Raw genomic sequence first — 8,784 nt, 5'->3', positions numbered from 1 at the left:
ATCTTGAACATTCTATACATTCTCATAGCCTTCTGATAATGTTTCCTCGACCATAAAGTAGTCCAAATTTGTCCTATTGAACAATTTTCTGTCCATAGAGTCATCAAAGGCTAACATACTCTGAATTCTCATAGCCTTCTGACAATGTTACCTCGACCATACAGTAGTCCATATTTGACCTTCTAAACAAATTTCTGTCCAGAGTCCTCGATTTTGAACTTTCTTCTCAGTGACTCCTAATGTTTCATCAGACATGCAATAGTACACCTTTGACCTTTTGAACATATTTCTAGCCACAGTGTCCTGGAACTTTACCTTTACATACTCAGAGACACCTTCTGATTTTTCATCAGCCAGACAGTAGTCCATATTTGATCTATTGAACATATTTCTGGCCAAAGTGCCCTGGAACTTTAACTTTACATAATCATAGACTCCTTTAGATGTTTCATCAGCAGACATTAGTCCAAATTTTCCCATTAAACATTTTTCTGGCCATAGAGTCATCAAAGGCTAACATACTCTGAATTCTCATTGCCTACTGATAATGTTACCTCGACCATACAGTAGTCCATATTTGACCTTCTAAACAAATTTCTGGCCAAAGAGTCCTCGACCTTCAACTTTATATATATACTCAGAGACTCCTTCTGATGATTCATCAGCCATACAGTAGTTCCCATATGACCTTTTGAACATATTTCTGGCCAAAGTGTCCTGGAACTTTAACTTTACATAATCATAGACTTCTTTGGATGTTTCATCAGCCAGACAGTAGTCCAAATTTGTCCCATTGAACATTTTTCTGGCCATAGAGTCATCAAAGGCTAACATACTCTGAATTCTCATAGCCTACTGATAATGTTACCTCGACCATACAGTAGTCCATATTTGACCTTCTAAACAAATTTCTGACGAGAGTCCTCGATTTTGAACTTTCTTCTCAGTGACTCCTTGTAATGTTTCATCAGACATACAATAGTTCATCTTTGACCTTTTGAATATATTTTTGCCCAAAGTGTCCTGGAACTTTAACTTTACATAATCATAGACTCCTTCGGATGTTTCATCAGCCAGACAGTAGTCCATTTTTTATCTATTGAACATATTTCTGGCCAAAGTGTCCTGGAACTTTAACTTTACATAATCATAGACTCCTTTGGATGTTTCATCAGCCAGACAGTAGTCCAAATTTGTCCCATTGAACATTTTTCTGGCCATAGAGTCATCAAAGGCTAACATACTCTGAATTCTCATAGCCTACTGATAATGTTACCTCGACCATACAGTAGTCCATATTTGACCTTCTAAACAAATTTCTGTCCAGAGTCCTCGATTTTGAACTTTCTTCTCAGTGACTCCTTCTAATGTTTCATCAGACATACAATAGTTCACCTTTGACCTTTTTAATATATTTCTTGCCAAAGTGTCCTGGAACTTCAACATTACACACTCATAGACTACTTCTAATGTTTCATCAGCCAGACAGAAGTACATTTTTGATCTATTGAACATATTTCTGGCAAAAGTGCCCTGGAACTTTAACTTTATATAATCATAGACTCCTTTAGATGTTTCATCAGCAGACAGTAGTCCATATTTTTCCTTTTGAACATTTTCCTGGCCATAGAGTCATCAAAGGCTAACATATTTCTGCTAAAAGTGTCCTTGATCTTGAACATTCTATACATTCTCATAGCCTTCTGATAATGTTACCTCGACCATAAAGTAGTCCAAATTTGTCCTATTGAACATTTTTCTGGCCATAGAGTCATCAAAGGCTAACATACTCTGATTTCTCATAGCCTTCTGACAATGTTACCTCGACCATAAAGTAGTCCATATTTGATCTATTGAACATATTTCTGGCCAAAGTGTCCTGGAACTTTCACTTGACATACTCATATACTTCTGATGTTTTATGCATTAAAAGATCAAGATCAAGGACACTTTGGCCAGAAATATGTTCAAAAGGTCAAATTTGAACTATTGTATGTCTGATGAATCATTAAAAGGAGTCACTGAGAAGAAAGATAAATTTGACACAGGTCAAATTTGGACTACTGTATGGCTGATGAAATGGACTGGTCAAGGTAACATTATCAGAAGACTATGAGAATGCATAGTATGTTAGCCTTTGATGACTTTATGGGCAGAAAAATTTTCAATTGGAAAAATAGTGACTACTGTCTGGCTGATTAAACATCACAAGTAGTCTCTGAGTATGTAAAGATAAAGTTCCAGGACCCTTTTGCCAGAAATAAGTTCAGTAGGTGAAATATGGACATTTGTCCAGCTGATGAAGAATCAGGATGTCTAAGAGTATGCATTAAAAGATCAAGATCAAGGACACTTTGGCCAGAAATATGTTCAAAAGGTCAAATTTGAACTATTGTATGTCTGATGAATCATTAGAAGGAGTCACTGAGAAGAAAGATAAAAATCGAGGACTCTGGCCAGAAATATGTTTTGAAGGTCAAATGTGGACTACTGTATGGTCGAGGTAACATTATTAGAAAGCTATGGAGAATGCAGAGTATGTTAGCCTTTTATGACTCTTTGGCCAGAAAATTTTTCAATAGGACAAATATGGACTACTGTTTGACTGATAAAACATCAAAAAAAGTCTATGAATATGTAAAGTTCAATTTCCAGGACACTTTGGCCAGAAATATGTTCAAAAGGTAAAAAATGTACTACTGTCTGGCTGATGAAACATTAGAAGTAGTCCTTGAGTATGTAACGTTTAAGTTCCAGGACACTTTGGCCAGAAATATATTCAAAAGGTCAAAGGTGAACTACTGTATGGCTGATGAAACATCAGAAGGAGTCTCTGAGTATGTATATAAAGTTCAAGATCGAGGACTCTTTGGCCAGAAATTTGTTTAGTAGGTCAAATATGGACTATTGTATGGTCGAAGTAACATTATCAGAACGCTTTGAGAATGCATAGTATGTTAGCCTTTGATGACTCCTTGACCAGAAATATGTTTAAAAGGTCATTTGGCCAGAAAAATGTTCAATACGACAAATATGGACTACTCTCTGGCTGATGAAACATCAAAAGGAGTCTATGAATATGTAAAGTTAAAGTACCAGGACACTTTGGCCAGAAATATGTTCAATAGATCAAAAATGTACTACTGTCTGGCTGATGAAATAATAGAAGTAGTCTATGAGAATGTAATGTTAAAGTTCCAGGACACATTGGCCAGAAATATGTTCAATAGGTCATATGTGGACAGATTAACTTTACGTAATCATAGACTCCTTTAGATGTTTCATCAGCAGACAGTAGTCCATATTTTTCCTTTTGAACATTTTTCTGGCCATAGAGTCATCAAAGGGTAACATACTCTGCATTCTCATAGCCTTCTGATAACTTTACCTCGACCATACAGTAGTCCTAATTTGTCCTATTGAACATTTTTCTGGCCATGGAGTAATCAAAGTCTAACATACTCTGAATTCTCATAGCCTTCTGATAATGTTTCCACGACCATACAGTAGTCCATATTTGACCTACTAAACAAATTTCTGGCCAAAGAGTCCTCGATCTTGAACTCTATATACATACTCAGAGACTCCTTCTGATGTTTCATCAGCCATACTGTAGTTCACATTTGACCTTTTGAACATATTTCTGGCCAAATTGTCCATATTCCACGGCCCTTTGGCCAGAAATATGACAAATATGGACTATTGTCTGGCTGTTGGAACATCTAAAGGAGTCTATGATTATGTAAAGTTAAATTTCCTGGACACTTTGGCCAGAAATATGTTCAATAGGTTAAATGTGGACTACTGTAAGGCTGATGAAATATCAGAAGGAGTTTAAAAGTCAGTTTAAAAGAAAAAAGTTCAAGGATTCTTTGGCTTAAAGCTTGTTCAATAGGTCAAATCTGAACTAATGTTTTCCTGATTTAAAATCAGAGTATGTTAGCCTTTGATGACTCTATGGCCAGAAAAATGTTCAACAGGAAAAATATGGACTACTGTCTGCTGATGAAACATCTAAAGGAGTCTATGATTATGTAAAGTTAATCTGTCCACATATGACCTATTGAACATATTTCTGGCCAATGTGTCCTGGAACTTTAACATTACATACTCATAGACTCCTTTTGATGTTTCATCAGCCAGAGAGTAGTCCATATTTGTCCTATTGAACATTTTTCTGGCCATAGAGTCATCAATTTTGAACTTTCTTAGTGACTGCTTCTAATGTTTCATCAGACATACAATAGTTCACATTTGACCTTTTGAAAATATATCTGGCCAAAGTGTCCTGGAACTTTAACTTTACACACTCATAGACTTCTTTGGTCGTTTCATCAGTCATTCAGTAGTCCAAATATGACCTTTTGAACATATTTCTGGTCAAGGAGTCATCAAAGGCTAACATATTTCTGGTCAAAGTGTCCTTGATCTTGAACATTCTATACATTCTCATAGCCTTCTGATAATGTAACCTCGACCATAAAGTAGTCCAAATTTGTCCTATTGAACATTTTTCTGGCCATAGAGTCATCAAAGGCTAATATACTCTGATTTCTCATAGCCTTCTGACAATGTTACCTCGACCATACAGTAGTCCATATTTGACCTTCTAAACAAATTTCTGACCAGAGTCCTCGATTTTGAACTTTCTTCTCAGTGACTCCTTCTAATGTTTCATCAGACATACAATAGTTCTCCTTTGACCTTTTGAATATATTTCTGGCCAAAGTGTCCAGGAACTTTAACTTTACGTTCTCATAGACTCCTTCTGATGTTTAATCAGCCAGACAGTAGTCACTATTTTTCCAATTGAACATTTTTCTGGCCATAAAGTCATCAAAGGCTAACATACTATGCATTCTCATAGTCTTCTGATAATGTTACCTTGACCAGTCCATTTCATCAGCCATACAGTAGTCCAAATTTGACCTGTTGAAAATATTTCTGGCCAAAGTGTCCTGGAACTTTAACTTTACATAATCATAGACTCCTTATGATGTTTCATCAGCCAGACAGTCGTCCATATTTGTCCTATTGAACATTTTTTTGGCCATAGAGTCATCAAAGGCTACGGACTCTGCATTCTCCATAGCCTTCTGATAATGTTACATCGACCATACAGTAGTCCACATTTGACCTTCAAAACATATTTCTGGCCAAAGTGCCCTGGAACTTTAATTTGACATACTCATAGACTCCTTCTGATGTTTCATCAGTCACACATTAGTCCAAATTTGAGCTTTTGAACATATTTCTGGCCAAAGGGTCGTGGAATATGAAAAATTTGACCAGAAATATGTTCAAAAGGTAAAATGTGAACTACTGTATGGCTGATGAAACATCAGAAGGAGTCTCTGAATATGTATATAGAGTTCAAGATCGAGGAATCTTTGGCCAGAAATTTGTTTGGTAGGTCAAATATGGACTATTGTATGGTCGAAGTAACATTATCAGATGGCTATAAGAATGCATAGTATGTTAGCCTTTGATGACTCTTTAACCAGAAAAATATTCTATAGGACAGATATGGACTACTGTCTGGCTGATAAAACATCAGATGTATATGAGTATGTCAAGTTAAAGTTCCAGGACACTTTGGCCAGAAATATGTTCAATAGATCAAGTATAGACTACTGTCTGGCTGATGAAACATCAGAAGGAGTCTATGGGATTCGAAAGTTAAAGTTCCAGGACACTTTGGCCAGAAATATATTTCAAAAGATCAAAGGTTTAGTATGTCTGATGAAACATTAGCTGAAACATTAAGTTCAAAATCGAGGACTCTGGTTTTGTTTATTTGTAATTTGTTTAGAAGGTCAAATATGGACTACTGTATGGTCGAGGTAACATTATCAGTAGGCTATGAGAATTCAGAGTATGTTAGCCTTTGATGACTCTATGGCCAGAAAAATGTTCAATGGGACAAATTTGGACTACTGTCTGGCCGATGAAACATCCAAAGGAGTCTATGATAATGTAAAGTTAAAGTTCCAGACACTTTGGCCAGAAATATGTTCAATAGATAAAAAATGGACTACTGCCTGGCTGATGAAACATCAGAAGGAGTCTATGAGTACTTAAAGTTAAAGTTCCAGGACACTTTGGCCAAAAATATGTTCAATAGATCTAATATGGACTACTGTCTGGCTGATGAAACATCCAAAGGAGTCTATGATTATGTAAAGTTAAAGTTCCAGGACACCTTGGCCAAAAATATGTTCAATAGATCAAATATGGACTACTGTCTGGCTGATGAAACATCAGAAGGAGTCTATGAGAACGTAAAGTTGAAGTTCCAGGACACTTTGGCCAGAAATATATTCAAAAGGTCAAAGGTGAACTATTGTATGTCTGATGAAACATTAGAAGGAGTCACTGAGAAGAAAGTTCAAAATCGAGGACTCTGGTCAGAAATTTGTTTAGTAGGTCAAATATGGACTACTGTATGGTCGAGGTAACATTATCAGTAGGCTATGAGAATTCAGAGTATGTTAGCCTTTGATGACTCTATGGCCAGAAAAATGTTCAATGGGATAAATTTGGACTACTGTCTGGCTGATGAAACATCCAAAGGAGTCTATGATTATGTAAAGTTAAAGTTCTAGGACACTTTGGCCAGAAATATGTTCAATGGATAAAAAATTGACTACTGTCTGGCTGATGAAACATCAGAAGGAGTCTATGAGTACTTAAAGTTAAAGTTCCAGAGCACTTTGGCCAGAAATATGTTCAATAGATCAAATATGGACTACTGTCTGGCTGATGAAACATCAGAAGGAGTCTATGAGAACGTAAAGTTAAAGTTCCAGGACACTTTGGCCAGAAATATATTCAAAAGGTCAAAGGTGTACTATTGCATGTCTGATGAAACATTAGGAGTCACTGAGAAGAAAGTTCAAAATCAAGGACTCTGGACAGAAATTTGTTTAGAAGGTCAATTATGGACTACTGTATGGTCGAGGTAACATTATCAGTAGGCTAAGAGAATGCAGAGTATGTTAGCCTTTGATAACTCTATGGCCAGAAAAATCTTCATTAGGACAAATATGGACTGTCTGGATGTTGAAACATCTAAAGGAGTCTATGATTATGTAAAGTTAAAGTTCCAGGAAACTTTGGCCAGAAATATGTTCAATAGGTCAAATGGGAACTACTGTATGGCTGATGAATCATCAGAAGGAGTCTCTGAGTATATATATAAAGTTGAAGGTCGAGGACTCTTTGGCCAGAAATTTGTTTAGTAGGTCAAATATGGACTACTGTATGGTTGAGGTAACATTATCAGAAGCCTATGAGAATGCAGAGTATGTTAGCCTTTGATAACTCTATGGCCAGAAAAATCTTCATTAGGACAAATATGGACTGTCTGGATGTTGAAACATCTAAAGGAGTCTATGATTATGTAAAGTTAAAGTTCCAGGAAACTTTGGCCAGAACTATGTTCAATAGATCAAAAATGTACTACTGTCTGGCTGATGAAACATCAGAAGGAGTCTATGAGTACTTAAAGTTAAAGTTCCAGGACACTTTGGACAGAAATATGTTCAAAAGGTCAAATTTGGACTACTGAATGACTGATGAAACATTAGAAGAAGTCACTGAGAAGAAAGTTCAAAATCGAGGACTCTGGTCAGAAATTTGTTTAGTAGGTCAAATATGGACTACTGTATGGTCGAGGTAACATTATCAGTAGGCTATGAGAATTCAGAGTATGTTAGCCTTTGATGACTCTATGGCCAGAAAAATGTTCAATGGGACAAATTTGGACTACTGTCTGCTGATGAAACATCTAAAGGAGTCTATGATTATGTAAAGTTAAAGTTCCAGGGCACTTTGGCCAGAAATATGTTCAATAGATCAAATATGGACTACTGTCTGGCTGATGAAAAATCAGAAGGTGTCTCTGAGTATGTAAAGGTAAAGTTCCAGGACACTTTGGCTATAAATATGTTCAAAAGGTCAAAAGTGAACTATTGCATGTCTGATGAAACATTAGGAATCACTGGGAAGAAAGTTCAAAATCGAGGACTCTGGATAGAAATTTGTTTAGAAGGTCAAATATGGACTACTATATGGTCGAGGTAACATTGTCAGAAGGCTATGAGAATTCAGAGTATGATGACTCTATGGACATCTTTGATGACTCTATGGACAGAAAAATGTTCAATAGGACAATTTTGGACTACTTTATGGTCGAGGAAACATTATCAGAAGGCTATGAGAATGTATAGAATGTTCAAGATCAAGGACACTTTGACCAGAAATATGTTAGCCTGTGATGACTCTATGGCCAGAAAAATGTTCAAAAGGAAACATACGGACGAGGTAACATTATCAGTAGGCTATGAGAATTCAGAGTATGTTAGCCTTTGATGACTCTATGGCCAGAAAAATGTTCAATGGGACAAATTTGGACTACTGTCTGGCTGATGAAACATCCGAAGGAGTCTATGATTATGTAAAGTTAAAGTTCCAGGACATTTTGGCCAAAAATATGTTCAATAGATCAAATATGGACTACTGTCTGGCTGATGAAACATCAGAAGGAGTCTATGAGAACGTAAAGTTGAAGTTCCAGGACACTTTGGCCAGAAATATATTCAAAAGGTCAAAGGTGAACTATTGTATGTCTGATGAAACATTAGAAGGAGTCACTGAGAAGAAAGTTCAAAATCGAGGACTCTGGTCAGAAATTTGTTTAGAAGGTCAAATATGGACTACTGTATGGTCGAGGTAACATTATCAGTAGGCTATGAGAATTCAGAGTATGTTAGCCTTTGATGA

This window comes from Rhinichthys klamathensis, unplaced genomic scaffold, assembly GCF_029890125.1.
Source record: "Rhinichthys klamathensis goyatoka isolate OS25496 unplaced genomic scaffold, OSU_Roscu_1.1 h1tg000011l_1, whole genome shotgun sequence".
NCBI lineage: Eukaryota > Metazoa > Chordata > Actinopteri > Cypriniformes > Leuciscidae > Rhinichthys > Rhinichthys klamathensis.
This window is presented reverse-complemented; position numbering follows the sequence as displayed.